At 38.7% G+C, this 15,754-nt stretch overlaps 1 long non-coding RNA gene across 1 annotated transcript; it reads left to right on the forward strand.

The window, feature by feature from the left end:
- The first annotated feature begins 1,965 nt into the window (after window positions 1-1,965).
- LOC116780113 lies at window positions 1,966-9,612 on the forward strand. Its single transcript, XR_004354334.1, has 4 exons — window positions 1,966-2,064; window positions 5,056-5,168; window positions 8,107-8,208; window positions 8,860-9,612. It is a non-coding gene; the product is annotated as an uncharacterized LOC116780113 (long non-coding RNA).
- Window positions 9,613-15,754: the final 6,142 nt, after the last annotated feature.

Here is a 15,754-nt window from a genome sequence, read left to right on the forward strand (position 1 = left end):
TGGGAGGGAAACACTGGGCTTCCAGCCACAGGCAGGATTAAAGCTCAGGTGACTTAGGTCACTGTTACTTCATTGACTTTAGTGGACAAAATAACTACACATTCTAGAGGAAAGTCTAGAAAAAAATGTATTTTGCTATAGGCACTGACTGCAAATTCAAAATTTAAAGGTAGGTTTTTATTGACCACAATAAGAATACTACACCCGGATAAATAACAAGATTCACCTAGTTATTTTCTGCTCTTCATTCTAAGCCTCCAATTTTACTACATTAACAAGAGCAGGCTGGAAGTATTGTTGGTGCCATGGGAAACAATAGCTTCATCCCACAGAGTTCCACAGAACATGAGCCAGAACCCTACACTTTAGGCTTCCCTTTGGATGTTAGATGTTTCTGTGTTTATCCCTCCATCTATCTACATGCATATCTTCTCAACTCAGGCAGCATTTGGAAATTATTTCTACCTCAAAGTTTATATTTGCTTCTTCCTGTTTAAGGAATCTGGCATTGATCTGCTTTAAATTGAGAACATGGGTCATACCTTATAATTTTAAGGAAGTTTATCCCAGCCTGCATTCTGACTAGCAGTACTGCCCTCAGCGGAAGCTGCATACTAGTTCTCCGTCTAAAGATTCACATTTGTATCTTAGGTTTCCAGATCCTATTTCTAAGTGAAGATTGTTATGTTGTAAAAGAATCTACCTGGAAGAATCTCTTTCTGTTTGGGAAAGAGATCCCTCCTTTGCACCTGCAGTTACTTAGGTGCCTTTCCCGTTCCCCATTTTACAAAGATCTTTGGCTTCTATCCTTCTCTTGCATTAACAATGCTGCTAGGTCTTGGCATGTTAGGGAATTTCTTTCTTTTCCCAGTGACCAAAGAATTGAAGACCTTCCTACCAAGTGCACCTGGAAGCAGGCAACTAGACTGCTGTAATATAAATATTGTTGAGTATACATAAAGTGGAATTTTACCAGGACTAGTTGAATTTTAAAATGTAAGTGGAAGATTACAGTCAGCTGAACTGGTCTTGGATGACCTACAGATAAAAGCACAGGTTAATTAAGCTGTAAATCTGTGCAGAATGCAATAGCAATGACTGTCTGGAGGGAACTGTTGATCTAACTTTAAGTAACTGCTGAAAACATAGCAATTCTAATATAGACATGCCCTTCCAAAGGGCATTAACTGTTATGCATAAGATGCCAGATGACTGAAAAAAAACATCCCCAGATTATTGTATGTGAGCATGACACAGTTTATCCTGTAAAAAACCCCCAACTTTCCCACAAAGAGGTAGGACACAAAGAGGTAGGATTTTATTTTCATAAGAGAATTTGGACTCCCAGCAGCCTCTGAGCAGATTGAGCAGTGGTGCTGCTCTTGAGTCTGCCAGATACTGGATGAGGTAATTTTCCTGCCATCCCTGCTGAAAGTTAAAATCCAGTACAATTTAGAATAAAAACAGTAGACAAATTGGCAGCTTTGGCCTATGTGCCCTGTAATCTAAAGAAATTCAATTTTTCACCTGTGTTTGTACATCTCCAGATAACTGCTCCACTTCAGTCACGATGCTCTATAGTTAATCACTGCCTGCAATGTTTTCTGCAATACACGTCCATGACACTATACAATACACATGATTATAAACTTATATATATGAAAAATATTTTCTTTGTGTATGTGAGGGAGGCTCTTGATTTCCTGCTGCCTCTTAGAAAAACTGCTTCTCTTTCTTTGACTCCATCTCTACTCTCTGCACTTCACACTTGGAAAGACTTTGCTGCAGGACTAACAACTTCAGTGCAACCAGCCATGGAGAACAAGCAAAACATCTCAGAAGCTGTCCAGCATTTCACCAACTTTGAATAGTTCAAAACCTTCCTGTATTTAAAGTCAGAGATAAGCTTATGTAACTTAATCACACAAAAAAATACTTTATCTAAGCATGACTTACCTAATGCTTTCTTCTGGTGCTACCAAGGAGTCAGGCTGAGTCTGTGACACAAAGTGCATTCAGAATTTTAAAAAGGAACAACACAGACCCAAATCCTTATTCTTCCAGGTAAGAAAATCACTCAACTTGGGGATTATTTGGCAGAACTTAGAATGTATCAAATATGACTGAAGATCTGGAAACTCAGCATCTTGCTAGCACTTTTAATAGGGAAAACTACTCAAGATGAATATGATGATGACTGCAAATGCTTCATGATTGTGAATAAATGTAAATTTATTATTGGAAATAAAAATGCAACCAATGAACTGACACAGCTAAGAAATGCTTTTCTGAGACACACTGCTGCATTGCTGGACTGCCTGATGGTCAACTCTCAGACTGCAAACTTTCCTCTGCCTGACAAAGGGCATTCAATTTTTAAGAGTTTATTTGGCCAGCTTTCTAGCTCCAAAGGCTGAAGCATTTCAGTTTTGTTTTTCGCACGTTGTCAAAAGATTTTATTTTTTTTTTGGCTTGTGTGCTTTCAAAGGCAGAACAGAAATATTTACAAAGGCATTATTCATGTCAGTATTTAACTGGTGGTTGACAACTCTTCTTCTGCATGATGGTCAAAGCCACTGAATTATAACTTTGGCTGGAAGGAGCTGATGGTGAAATTAAACACCTCTCCCTCAATCCCAAATATCTACATATCTAAAAGGTCTTTTGTTGAAAGATTACTGGGTCTCAGAAAGCCAGGCAAGTAAGAAAAATAATTATTGTTTCCAGTTCTCTCCTTGTGCTTATTGCTACAGAGTCCAACTCTGACCCTTGCACTCAGAGTAGGTATTTCCACCATTCTTGTGCTCATGCCATCTAACAGAGAGGTTGTTAGTTTCTGATAGGTGTTTTGTTTCCTCCTACATCAGTTCGATGAAAGAACAGTGAAAGAAGGACAAAGTTAAAAATGCTGGCTGTTCTTACGCTTAAAAATTCTATGGTAGAAAAAAAGAAAAGTTGAAGAAATATCCCTTGTTAGGTAGTAACACCTTGTTTTCTATATAAGAAAAAGAAAACAAAACAGACAAAACCCCAGACAAAGTAGGCACCTATTTTAGGTTTTATATCTTCTAACAAAAAGGGATACATTTTTAAACAGTATTTACACAGAATTGTCTACTACAAGTAATTGCACAAGGTTTCTGTGAAACTTTTATCTTTTTCTAATATTTCGAGCTTTCATTTTTAAATTTACCATTTTAAAATGCGAATCTTGAGAAGGCTCGGGGGGGACTTCATCACTCTACAAGTACCTGAAAGGAGGTTGTGGTGAGGTGGGAGCTGGTCTCTTCTACCGTGCCTGCAGTAGAGGACAAGAGGAAATGGCCTTAAGCTGGGACAAGGGAGATCCAGATTAGAAAAAAATTTCACTGTTGCAGTGATCAGACATTGGAATAGGTTGTTCAGGGAGGTGGTGGAGTCACCATCCCTGGAGGTGTTTAAGATGTGTCTGGATCTGGCACTGGATGATGTGGTTTAGGGGTTACAGTGATAGTGCCAGCCTTTATGATTCTGTTATTCTATGAAAACACTCACCTGAGTATTGCAAGACAAACATGCTGGACTTTCTGTTTCAAAGAGATGGAAACAACTTGGCATTTATGTGGGCCAAGATACTTAGAAGTGTTTCCATTTCAGAGATGGGCTTTTTTATTGCTCATACAGTGAGACAGAGTCAGCCCTAATATTCTACCATATAAGAATATATCAGGATTGAAGGATCTACATCTACATTAGCATTTCAATTGTTTCTTTGGTATGAGACTATTTATCTAATTTAATGTTTCCAAATATTCTGACACGTCAAATAAATGTTGAATAATTGAACCGACAGAAATATAAACATGATTATTTTTAAAAAGACAAAAAGACAGTAAAAAGGTGAGAGAAGCAGCAAAAAGAGAATAGCAAGCTGCTCATAAATATGGATTTCCAATCCAGCATTTTGACAAAAACTTGTATGATATTTTGTTCTCTGGGTTCCCAAAATAAACCAGCAAATCTTATAAAGGAGAACAGTTTTAAATGCTTTCAGAGGAAAACCAGGAAAATGATCCTGCCAGAATAAAATGAGAACTTTACCTGAAGCTATGCAACCATCACTCTGGTAGCACCTGTGCACATGAAGTATGCCAAGACAAAATAAAAAAATCAACCCCATAAAACTTCTTAAGAATTCAGAAAGGAAATTTTCCCCTCTATATACAAGGAAGCTTCTTCCAGCCTTACCTCCTTAAATGATAGTGCCTTACAATCCTCACTTTCTACTTTATATGCATCTAAGTCTTATATATGCATATCTAAATACTTACGTATAAGCACCAACATTCTTTCAATTTCAGTTTTCCCCAAGATTTTTTGGAATTCAGGCTATTCCAAAACTTGGTTTCTAGGTTGCTACAAGAAAGGACTATTCTAACATTAGAAGCACACCACCTAACTAGGTACAACAGTCTTAAAAATTCATAGTAAACTGCATAAAATGGCTTCAGAAATGCATACCTGTTTTGTCAGCACACTGTGGGTTGTGTCACAAGCGTTACAGTATGTTACATGGACCTTTCTGTGGTGCTTTCAGCACAGCAGTAGCTGTGGTCAGGTGAGCAAGGCTGTCTTAGCACTTCATCCAAACTCTCCTAGTCTCTTTTTGTCAGTAAATGTGATTCTCTTCTTTCCCATGTCTGTTCCAGTTCTGTTTCTAGAACTACTTAAAAGTCGATCTAAATTATCCTTCTGGACAGCTATTTTCACCTGCATCGTGGGAGACATAGACACACAGTGGGTAGACATAAACCACAAGCTGATCTGAACTACTTTTATTTGTTATTATTTGTATTTTTACTCTGCCATGCACAGTGCTAAATGCTACCCCAAGGAGCAAAACTTGAGTGCTAAAATACTATTTTGTCCAGAAGCAGTGAGTGAAGGTCTTCAGAACACCACAACCTCTGGTAGCTTTGAGCAAGTCATTCTTCTTTCTTTGCCTAAGGCTTTTGTCTCAGCAACTGTATAGTAATTCTTCCTTTTTCTCAGAATTTTCTCTCTTTTTGTCTTCAGAAACTGTAAGCTACCAGTATAGGAAACTTCTTGATGTGTCTTTGACGGGAACCAGGATGAGAAAACTCTGTTCACCTTCAACTTTCTATGCACTCTATTGGAATGACACTAAAGTAAGTGCTAAAAAATTTTGGCCAGTTCTGTTGAGACCATTCAAACTAACATTCCTTTTAGCTGTTTTCAGCATTTTTTTTTTCCATTGTGCAAGGTGGTAGTTTGAAATGTGTTATTGCTAAATTAGTTTAACAGTTCCTGTATAAACACACCTAAGTACCATCTAAACAGCTAAACCACTGTTTTTCGTGAGCCTGGCTAGGGGGAATTTCCTATAAGAACTGACGTAATCTTCTACTTGTGAAACAGTGTGTCACCTGTGTCATCCCTGGGCTGCATTGCAAAGGCATATCTTTGTGTCAACAAGGTGATGTGACCTGATGAGGTGATGTCCTCATCATTGATGCAAAAGTACTGGCAAGCTGGGAGAACTACAGCTGGCAAAACTAGCGGTTGGCTTTGTGTCTTTAGGTTGAGATCAGATGATGGGAACAGACACTTCACTTTAGACAACCAGAAGAAAACAAGTTTCAAATAGACAATGTTTTTGACATTACCTCTAGAGAAAAGCAAAACCTAATACACATTCTGAGTGAGGGCCAGATGCTGAGCCTCGGCTGGGTATGTCTAACTTTCACTGTAATCAGCAGGAACTCTGTGTGTCAAAGGTCAGAACTGAATCCAAACTTGAGCTTAGGTCAATATAACCATTTGATTTCACCATCTCCACCAAAGTGTAATAAAGTAGAACTCAAACTATCATATCACTGACTAATGCATTTCATGTTTAAGCAAAGATACAGAACTTGAAATTAATGTTGTTCCAAGGAAATGAGGGGCAGTGGAAACCAAATCAGTGATTTGCTGTACAAAATATAAAACCCCCAGGTATTTATCAAAGTGTAGCTTAAATATTCTGAGCACAAGAAAGTACTTCTGAAGGAATAAGAGATATGCTAAGAAACCAGACATTAAAGCTGCAGGAGAAGAAACTGATGGATGGATTTAAGTCAAGCATGTCACCTCAACTACAGTGCACAAGTTTAAAGAACAGCAAGCAATCTGGGAACTGAACACTTCCAGTTGGATCCAAGAAAAAAGTACAAGAACAGTTCTCCAGCCCTTTTTCCACCAAAGGGAGAAATATTTTCCCTTTTGAGATGCCTACTGCCTTGAATTTGCTTTGCACTGTCTACTTCCTCTGTGCCTGCCATGACATCAATGAGTTTTCTCCTTCCAGAACATCATGGTTTTCATTCCACTCTCTGTCTTAGCTGTCCCTTAGCAATGTGACTGAATGAAGTGAAGGCTCTGACACACAGCATGAGTTAAAGCCCCAGGCTCTCTGCTCTTAGCAATGCAGGGTATGAAGTACAGGACAACTCTAACCCGTCTAGCAGAAGCACACAGGACACATGCTCAAGTGCTGGTCACCCCTCTGTGCATCCTGTGAAGGCAGACAGACATGAAATGCTATTTTAAATCTAGTTCTTGAACAAGTAATTCTCATCTCCCACAGACTGTACACAGAGATTCAGATACAATTGTTGGGAGTTGTTTGGTTTATATACACACAGATACAGTTAGCTGCATATGGCAACCTGTCCTAAACTGGCACATCTCTCACTGTAATTATCTTTATTTAAAAATAAAATAAAATAAAAAAAATTCAAAGAATCTTTCTCACCCATTTGGGATGCTCTATTTGATTATATTCTTAGAACAGGAAAAATTACCTCTCAGAATGCTCCCAATTTGCCTTTCTATGACTAATCAGTTTAACGCAGTTTATATATTTAGAAAGTAAATGACACTTAGAAAGTAGAAAGTTAGTAGAACCAAGGCAAAATGTTAAATTAATCTGAAGTGTATGCATATTATGAAACAGTTTTTAAATTTCTGTGGAGTGGATATTGCGTATTACAGTGTGACATAATATGTTCTCTGTTTTAAATGGTATTACAAATATTTTACTACTGAAGTAGAGAAGCACTCAGATCTTAAGAAAACCAGTCTTAGAGTAGGAGCCAATTGTAACTGTAGTGTCTTCCAGCTGCTGCTGTGCAAGGTATCAGCAGAGCCTTTCCTGTTGCCTGCTAGGATTTATGTTACATTTAACCTTGAGCTGTTCTGGCAATGCAGGGCATGGTTCCACTTCTCTACTCCATAATGCTCATAGTAGTGTGATGATACATCATCAATACAGCACAGTATTTCTTCCAGGGCTCCTCCAGAAGGTGCTGGGCATTTTGTTTGCACAGACAGCAGATCTGGCTCTTGAATTCCTTCTTCTTTCTTCCCTTAGCAATATGAGACTTTTGAGATTTTGGTTGTAAGAATTAAAAGGACTCCCAAGAAAACATCTTGCATATTATGGTGACTTTTCATTATGAAATGCCAACTTCTTTGTTGTCTCAATATCCTCCTCCTTCAATGCCCTAATTGTAACCTCAGCATCCTAACTATTTGACTTAAAGGAAGGAATTGGATTTAATGCTTGTACGAGATCACTAAGGAAACAGAATCCTCTAATGTGCAAATGCCTATTAGCCTTGATGCAAGCACCATGGGCTAGGAGAGACAGGCAAAACAATTAATCTTATCATTTTGGTACATTTATTTAGTACATTTAAGCCCTAAAAAAAAGATATAGTTTGAAGATATTTGAAAATAGTAAGGTAGAAGTGGAAGAAAAATCTATACATCTATATCTCTTCCATACTGATTGTGTTGTTTTGCCTACCCACTTAAATGTCCCACTCTTGCTTTGTTGGAGCTTCACCACAAAATCAAATTCCCTCTCCTGACTGTAGCCCACAATGCATACAAAATATCATTAGGGCAGGAGGGGGTGGGGATGAGCGAGAGAGAACATAACATAGAAAGGAAGAAAAAGGAGTAAAAACAAAATGGAAAAAGGGGCAGAAAGGAGGAAATAAAATCAGATTAAGAGTGTGCTTTAAAATGCCTGGGTTATTTTCCCTGCTTTTACTCTAGTGTGTTATTACTGGCCAGCATCCAGCAAAGAAGACACCCTCAACTTCAGAAGACCTTGAATCATAGTGAAAAATACAGCTGCAGACCAACTGGTGTTCTTTGGTGAGTATTAATGTTACTTACTGGAATAAGGCAAAAAGTGGGAAAAAATAGTGTCTAATCAGAACTTTAGGGGGAAAAAAATGTGTCTGTGTGGAAAATGGTCATTTCCAAGTTGAAAACTAACCAGGAAAGAGGCTTGAAATAGTGGAAAACAGTAAACAAATTCCTGTGAGATGAACTAACATTGTGCCCTGCAATGAAAAGTAACTGGAAAATAAAGAAAACAAGGTGTTTGGAGCCAGAACATCACAAAAACAGTCACTGAGTCTTGGATCCCAGATAGCCCACACACTTCTGGTGCTAGGCACCTCTTGGAAGAACAGTTTGTCTCCTGTTAGACTCATGAGAATTTACAGGAATTTATAAATCACAGCTGCCTGTGCTGAAGGGAATCTAAGAGATATAAAGAACATTACTGCATTGGTGCTGCTCTTTCCAAATGCACAACCTCAAAAACTCACCATTACATCACTGGGATAGACAGACATCAACACCGCTGAATCCCATTCTACTTCTGTGGGGATCAATAGTAAAACTCAAGATTTATTATAAAAGAACTGATCTGAAAAGCTTTTCTGAAAATTGACATTTTCTTACTTTGCAAATTTTCTATCAATCCCATTTTATTGCTTTTATTTTTTTTTCCTTCAGGGTGATATTACCTTTCTATAAAAGAATTCCACCCCCATCAAGAATTTTCCTGTAAACCAATGGATTGCCATCCTAGACATAAATTTCTCCTGAGATCAAATACTATGTGCTTATTATCTCCATACAAGAAAGAGGTAGTATCTGCTTGAAACTTGTCTGTCTTTCTTAATTGTACTAGCTGGTCTAATGATTCTTGCAGAAAAGAATATTTTCTTTTGTATGGGTCTCTGGGGCATTATTCTTACTAATTGATGAACTATAAAAAGGGGTTATAAGACCTACCCTATCAAAAAGACTCCCCATCATGATTGTCTGTAAGTTAATTACCTTCCCTGTGCTTCATCTGGAAATGTGATACCAAAGGATGAGTCCATGGAAACTACTGACATATCTGGAAGAGATAGTGGTAACATGAGGAGTTACCTGAGAAGTCAGCTGGCTTGTGAGGTCCTGTGTCAACACACAGGTAGCTAGTAAAGATTCTCTGCTTAGGACAAATGCCAACAGAGCTGCAGCATCCCAAAAGGATTTAAGACCCCAGCGTGTACCCCAGGACAGTGCTCCAATAAGTGTGCTGCAATAGGTCTCTATCAATCAGCAAAAAAGAACTAGTCCACATATACCCATGATTCATTCAAATAAGATGGCAATACTGGCTCCTATAACCTATGACATCTCCACCCTAGCAGGCAAGGCCCTGTACTTTGGCCCCTAATAGGAACTTCATGTACTTATTAAACTAAAATAAATCTCTTCTCAGCACTCTTAATGTTTGGTATAAGCTATTTGCATCACAATAACTTGAGTAGTAATAATACTGAGAAGTCAGCACTGCTTCAAACTGCTAAATCATTGCCCTTTAACCAATCAATAATTCCACATCTTTCTGGGTATGCTTTCACCAGAGTCCTCAAGGGAATCTTGCATGTGGAGATCTTATGTTCTCTTAGGAACCAAAGGCTGTGAGTTGATTGAAGATTTCTATAAAATATTCATTTGAGATCTGGTTTGTGTAAGCTACTCTGGTCTTAGAACCTCATGACTACTGCCAGTAAGACTGCTTGATCCAAGGTCATCATCTTTCCTTCTTTGCCGCATGGTCCCTCATCATCATGGCTGGGCTTCGTGAATGAAGATTTAGGAAGGCTCTATCCACGTTTGTTACAGGCACACTGGTGGCTTATGAGGCCAATACGAGATAGACATATGCGATTGCAGGTCCCTCATGCAGGGCTATTTAAATTCTCTTGTTTAAATACAGAGAATAATTTCCATGAACCCAAAGTATGGCATAGTACACGGGAATACCTGTTTGCTAAATTAATGTGCTGCTGCTTTTCATTAGTGTCATGAAGCTGCTTTCAAGCCTGTATTTGTTTAACAACAAAGTCATAGCATCTGTGTAGAGGGTTAAAACAACCACTATTAGTTCCAAGTTGTCATGTTGGTGAGTATACCTAGTACAACTTCAAAATGTTTTCTTTCTTCCCATCCTAAATCAGACGGAGGAGATTGAAAGTTGAAATGGTTGGTGCTTCACTGTTTATGGAGCGTTACCTTATTGGCACACTTTCTACCTTGCAGCAAGAACAGCTAAAAGTATGTGTACCTCCTCATGAACTCTGATGATTTATTAATCTTCGTGTTACACATCTGGCACTAATTTCAGTGTGCCTTGCTGTGCGAAGCTGCAGACTGTGGTGGCTCAGAAGCACCTTCAACCTTCTTTGAGGCTCCAGCCTTTGAAAAGTGTGTGGTCAGCTGAAGGTAACAACTGCTGTGCCTGTACATTTTAAACCACTGGTGAGTCTTGGTCCTGATTGCTCCTCACTGAACTGTACAAATGTCTTCACACAGTTAATCCCAGTGAGCCTGCAGTCTATTGCAAAGCCTGAGCTTTGAAATCTCTTTGTCATATAGTATCTCTGGCTCACAACAGAGATAGCAAGTCCAGGCTAATGATAACTGTGAAAATGCAGTTTATTTGCAATTGCTTGAGTTTTTTCAAATGTCAGTGTGAATATCCCTTACAGCTAGAGAGCAACAACCTTTTGAAATAAATGCCTTATAATTAAGGTAAACATTTAATGTTACAGTGACTCCCTTACTCACCCATCTACTTGGGATCCTGTTACTAGCTGTTCTGCAGGTGTAAAAAAAGGAATTCCAAAGACAAGTCAAAATTTGGTCTTGTTTTGTTTAGAACTAACTGGTTTCCAAAACCCCACCTTTATTTTACTGTGAGTCTATGGAAAGAATTTTCCTCTTTTTTTGTATCATTTTCAACTCTGTGGAAAAGACCTGCACAAGTTCGGGACTTTTTGATTATGAAAGATGCTTTTATTGGATGTAATGGTTGTGACTTCAGAGTCAAAGATTCCTACAAAATATCTAATGTTATTTCTTTCAAGAGTGAGCTTTCCCCATAAAGGCACACTTAATATTTCTAGGTCTTAGTTCAACTATATAGTCTTACAACAGAAGTGCGAGGTAACTGAATGATACATTGCAACATTATAGAGTGGCATAGATTGGAAGAGACTTTAAAGATCACCTCTTTCCAACTCTGCTGCTGTGGGCAGGGATATCTCTCACTAAACCAGCTTACTCAAAGCCCTGTCCAACCTGGTCTTAAGCACTACCAGGAATGGGGCATTCATAGCACCTCTGGACAACTTGTGCCAGTGCCTCACCACCCTCACAGTAAAGAATTTCTTCCTCTAATCTAAACCTACTCTCAGTTTGAAGCCGTTCCCTTGTCCTGTCAGGACAATTCCTCACGAAGAGTCCCTCTTCAGGTTCCCTGTAGGCTCTCTTCGGATACTGGAAGGTATCTGTGAGGTCTCTATGCAACCTTCTCTTCTCCAGGCTGAACAGTCCGAACTTTCTCAGCCTGTCTTCATAGACATACATGCTCTATTAAGAGCATTTACTCTCCTTATATTTTAGTTCTCCGTGGAAGATGATATTTTTTTCAGGCAGCTACAGAAATACAGGTGAGCTAAATGAGTGGGAAACTAGCATGGACTTTCAAACATTTTGTAGAGCTATCTGTCCTGTCTGACAGAGTCACCAATTTCTCTTTGCTTGAATTTCCTTATAATTAAAGGACTTGATATTGCTCATCTGTCACGGACTTTATACATTAGGAATAAATATTTTTAGGAGCTCAGATGCTGAAGCAATTGAGGCTATACAAATTACTTGGGCAAAATTTAGTTCACTTCATGATTCACAGTCTAATCCTCTCTAATTCTTTCTGATTCACATTCTAATATTTATAACATGCTTCCATGAGTCATAGAGGAATGGAGTGAATGATATTCATATTTCATATGACATTGCATATAAAAGGGCAACAATAATTTACATTTTTGTACTTCATGCAATTCAATTTCATAGAGAACCTTGAGTTGTTTTCCCACCTGGTTTGAGAAATTTTACAATTGGAGCATTGCACTGGTTTGCAGAATGCCTTAACTACTGTGTCAACAAAAATGCCAAGTTTGGGAGTCTTAAACTTAAGATGACTTAAGCTGGTTTTTTTCAAGTGCTTTATGCCAACAGAGCAGGGCCAACCCAAGGTTTTTATTTTTGCATGGTATCAAAGTACCAAAGTAGGTACAACAAATTAAAGGACCTCCTTAATCTGTGTTTATATTGCATGAAGCAACAACGTGAAGTGCAAAAGCAGAGAGGCGTGCTATTTGTTTTAACTAATACAGTGATGTAGGATGAAGATTTTCCTCTCACACTAGCCTGTTGTCTGGAGACTCCTGAACATGAAACAGTGGCTGTGAAAGCTTTTCCCAAGCAGTACCTTTTCACTCATCACTAACAATGTTTAGGAAGGGACACAGCTTGAAGTCTCAGGTGATAAATGTAACCAGAATCAAGCACTTACTAGTAAAGGATGATTCAACCAGTGTAAAACATTGGCTGACAACAGCATTGCTGTTCCAACCTATATTAGATAAAGATCTAGCCCAAAAAGATGATAAGGCTTCCTCCAGCCTCTGAGTTTAAATAGGACTAATTGTCCACATTTCCCTTGAAGCAAGCTTTCACAAATGCTGGTTTTTATCTCTATGAATATGCTTGGTAAATATTCTCATAACAGCAATCTGAGGCCCGTTCAGAGCCCTGGTTATGACAGAGGAATAGCTATATGCCATAGGTCTGAGTGCCTCCCAGTAGGTTTTTTTCAATAGTCCAGTGAAAGGTTTAAACCATACCTTCTATAACCACATGTAAACAGAACTCAAATGAACTTGATCTTTGCAGTAGCAACAGACCCTCAGCATTTACAGAAGTAGTTCTTTAATGTCCAGAGCTGTTTCTGCTCCTCAAGGTCACCTGTCCTTATGCTTGGGATGTGCACTTTCAGGGCCAGGCACAGAGAGTGATCAACAAGAGGTCTCTGCACCTGGCTCCAAGCACTCACACAACTGTTTTGCAATTCTCTTAAGGGCAAAACTGTATACATGCCTTCAGATTTAAACAAGGGAAGAAGTATTTTTCAGCCATCTTATTTGATCAAGTGCTCATTGCAAACAGGTGATGTGTTGCAGGGACATTTTTTCAGCTGGGGAGAAAAGAGGAAGTTTATTTTCTGGCTGTGGCTCTCAGAGCTGAACTTTTAAGTGACTTACAATGAAAATCAAACATTTTGCATTCACGATGTGACTTAAAAAACAAACAAAAATGAAAACCCACAGATACCGAGGGTCTGAATCTGAATTCTGACTGTTAGCAGAGAACAGGATGTAGCTGTCTTTTGCAGCAGAAGCTTTGCTTTCTGGTCAGGGAATATGTTTTTCTCATGCTAGCTAGATTCATGGGAATCTTGGGGAAACTGGCCAGATAAGAGTAGCATGTGCCACACAATCCTCTTATATCATTCCTCTAATCTTTATGAATTAAAGAAGCAGGTTAATGAAGTTTCATCTTGTAAGAAATACATTATTTCACATATAATCATCATGTTTTAAAATGTTCTGCACCACCACTGGCCATAGCTAAACCAATTAGCTAAACTAAACCTGGGGAAGAGTACAGGGGCCTGAAAGAGTAGAATAGGCATGAAAAATAAACCTAAGCAGGAGTCAAAGAACAGCATATACACTTTATCTTGGTGGTTCAGAACAGAAATTTTTCCTACTGGGAAGTGAAGCGCAAATAGAGTTGATTTTAATGTGTTTCTCTCAGCCTGCAATGAGACAAGAAGAAGGTACGCCTTAGATGTCAAGAAGTTAAGTTTTAAGAGAAAATAATGCCCTCATCTGTCTGTACCAAAAGTTTTTAGTGAATTGAAGAGTAAAAGCAAAGACGAAACAGATCTGGAAAAGGCATAAGATGTTCCATTACTTGTTAAAAAAACCCTGAGATGTCTCTTCTGTGATATGCATGAAAGATCAACTACGTCACAAGAGTTTGTCTGTCCCTATTTTGGTGGCTATTCATCCCTGAAGAAATACCATATAGTATAAAGTACCCACAGGATTCAAAGATTAGAGATAAAATTATTGAACAAAGCTTCATAGGAGCTACAAGTGACATGAATAGTCTCGAAGAGCTGCTCCATGGTGTTTTTGCTGCCTTTACCAGACAGAGCGGATGGAGCTACTCTCCATTCACGGAACATAAGACTAACATTCAAGGACAGCAAAGTCTTTCATGAGCTAAACTGGCAAGAGCAGAGCATATAGTATCGTTGAAAAGCACTGACCTTCTGCTTGATTCGTTCTGCTCGTCTCTGCAAATAGAGTCACTGTGGCAGGTCATCTCTTTTACCCTTGGAGAGGCTCTGTTCTTGCAAAACAGCTTTCACTTGGTCATGAGAGGAGTGTGAAAAAATAATTATAGGGATTAGCTAGTGAATAGCACATCTTCTATTGTTGTGGTTTGATTAAAAAAAGCTGTAATGGAAGAGGGGTTACATATAGGGTGGATTTTGATTGTGGTGTGTTCCTCTATACATTGACAATGGACGTTGATGAACAATGCACCAAGAGACTCAGCTGTCACCCAGGCTTAAATAACAGATTGAACTGATTTGTGCATGCCAAGATTTTGTATTGAGTTAGACACAAAGTAATTCTAGGCTCAATTATCTACAAGAACATTAAAAAACTGTGTTTACTTAGCAAAGGACTCTCTCTGAGCAACAAGTCCTGTTGAAGACATTAGAGATCCCACATCTTAGTATGTGGAGAAAAAGAGCTACTGACTTGCTGGTTGTATGTATGTGAAACTCTCCCAAAACACACCCTAAAATTTCAGTGAATCTAGTCCTTCTCACAGCCACACAGACAGCGATAACATTTCCATTCCTGAGGAGCCCCTGTTGTCATCCTTTCCCTTGCATATGGCATATGGCTTCCAGTTGACTCTTTGCTACAGAGCCTTCCCATGTAAAATTCTTTGATAAACAATTTCTCTTATTGCAAAATTTCTAATAACGGCTCTCAAAACAAAAACAAAACCGCCAAACCCTTGCAATTTGCTGAATTCTTGTAAATACTGCACTTCACTCCACTCCTGGCACTACTTTGCCTCCCTGTGTCTTGGTTAATGCACCAAATTATATATGGAGTTCCTCCTGATGTTACCAGCCTGAATGGTTTGGGGCAGTATGGCTTATTGCTTAAGCATCTGAGCTGTAACCCAGGTAAATGTTAAACTCTCTTCAATTTACAGAGACAGTCCTCAATAGCGCCTTCCCAGATGAAAGCATATGAAATACTAAACATCTGTTCATTGCCCAATGAAAGCTAATTGTCATCTTACAGCACATTTCTACCTCATCAGATGGCCAGTTAACAGTGGTCCAAAGTTCAAGTACATTCATATGCTAGAAGGTTTAATACCTTGGCCGTTCACCCATAACAGTGTG

This window comes from Chiroxiphia lanceolata, chromosome Z (assembly GCF_009829145.1).
Source record: "Chiroxiphia lanceolata isolate bChiLan1 chromosome Z, bChiLan1.pri, whole genome shotgun sequence".
Lineage (NCBI taxonomy): Eukaryota > Metazoa > Chordata > Aves > Passeriformes > Pipridae > Chiroxiphia > Chiroxiphia lanceolata.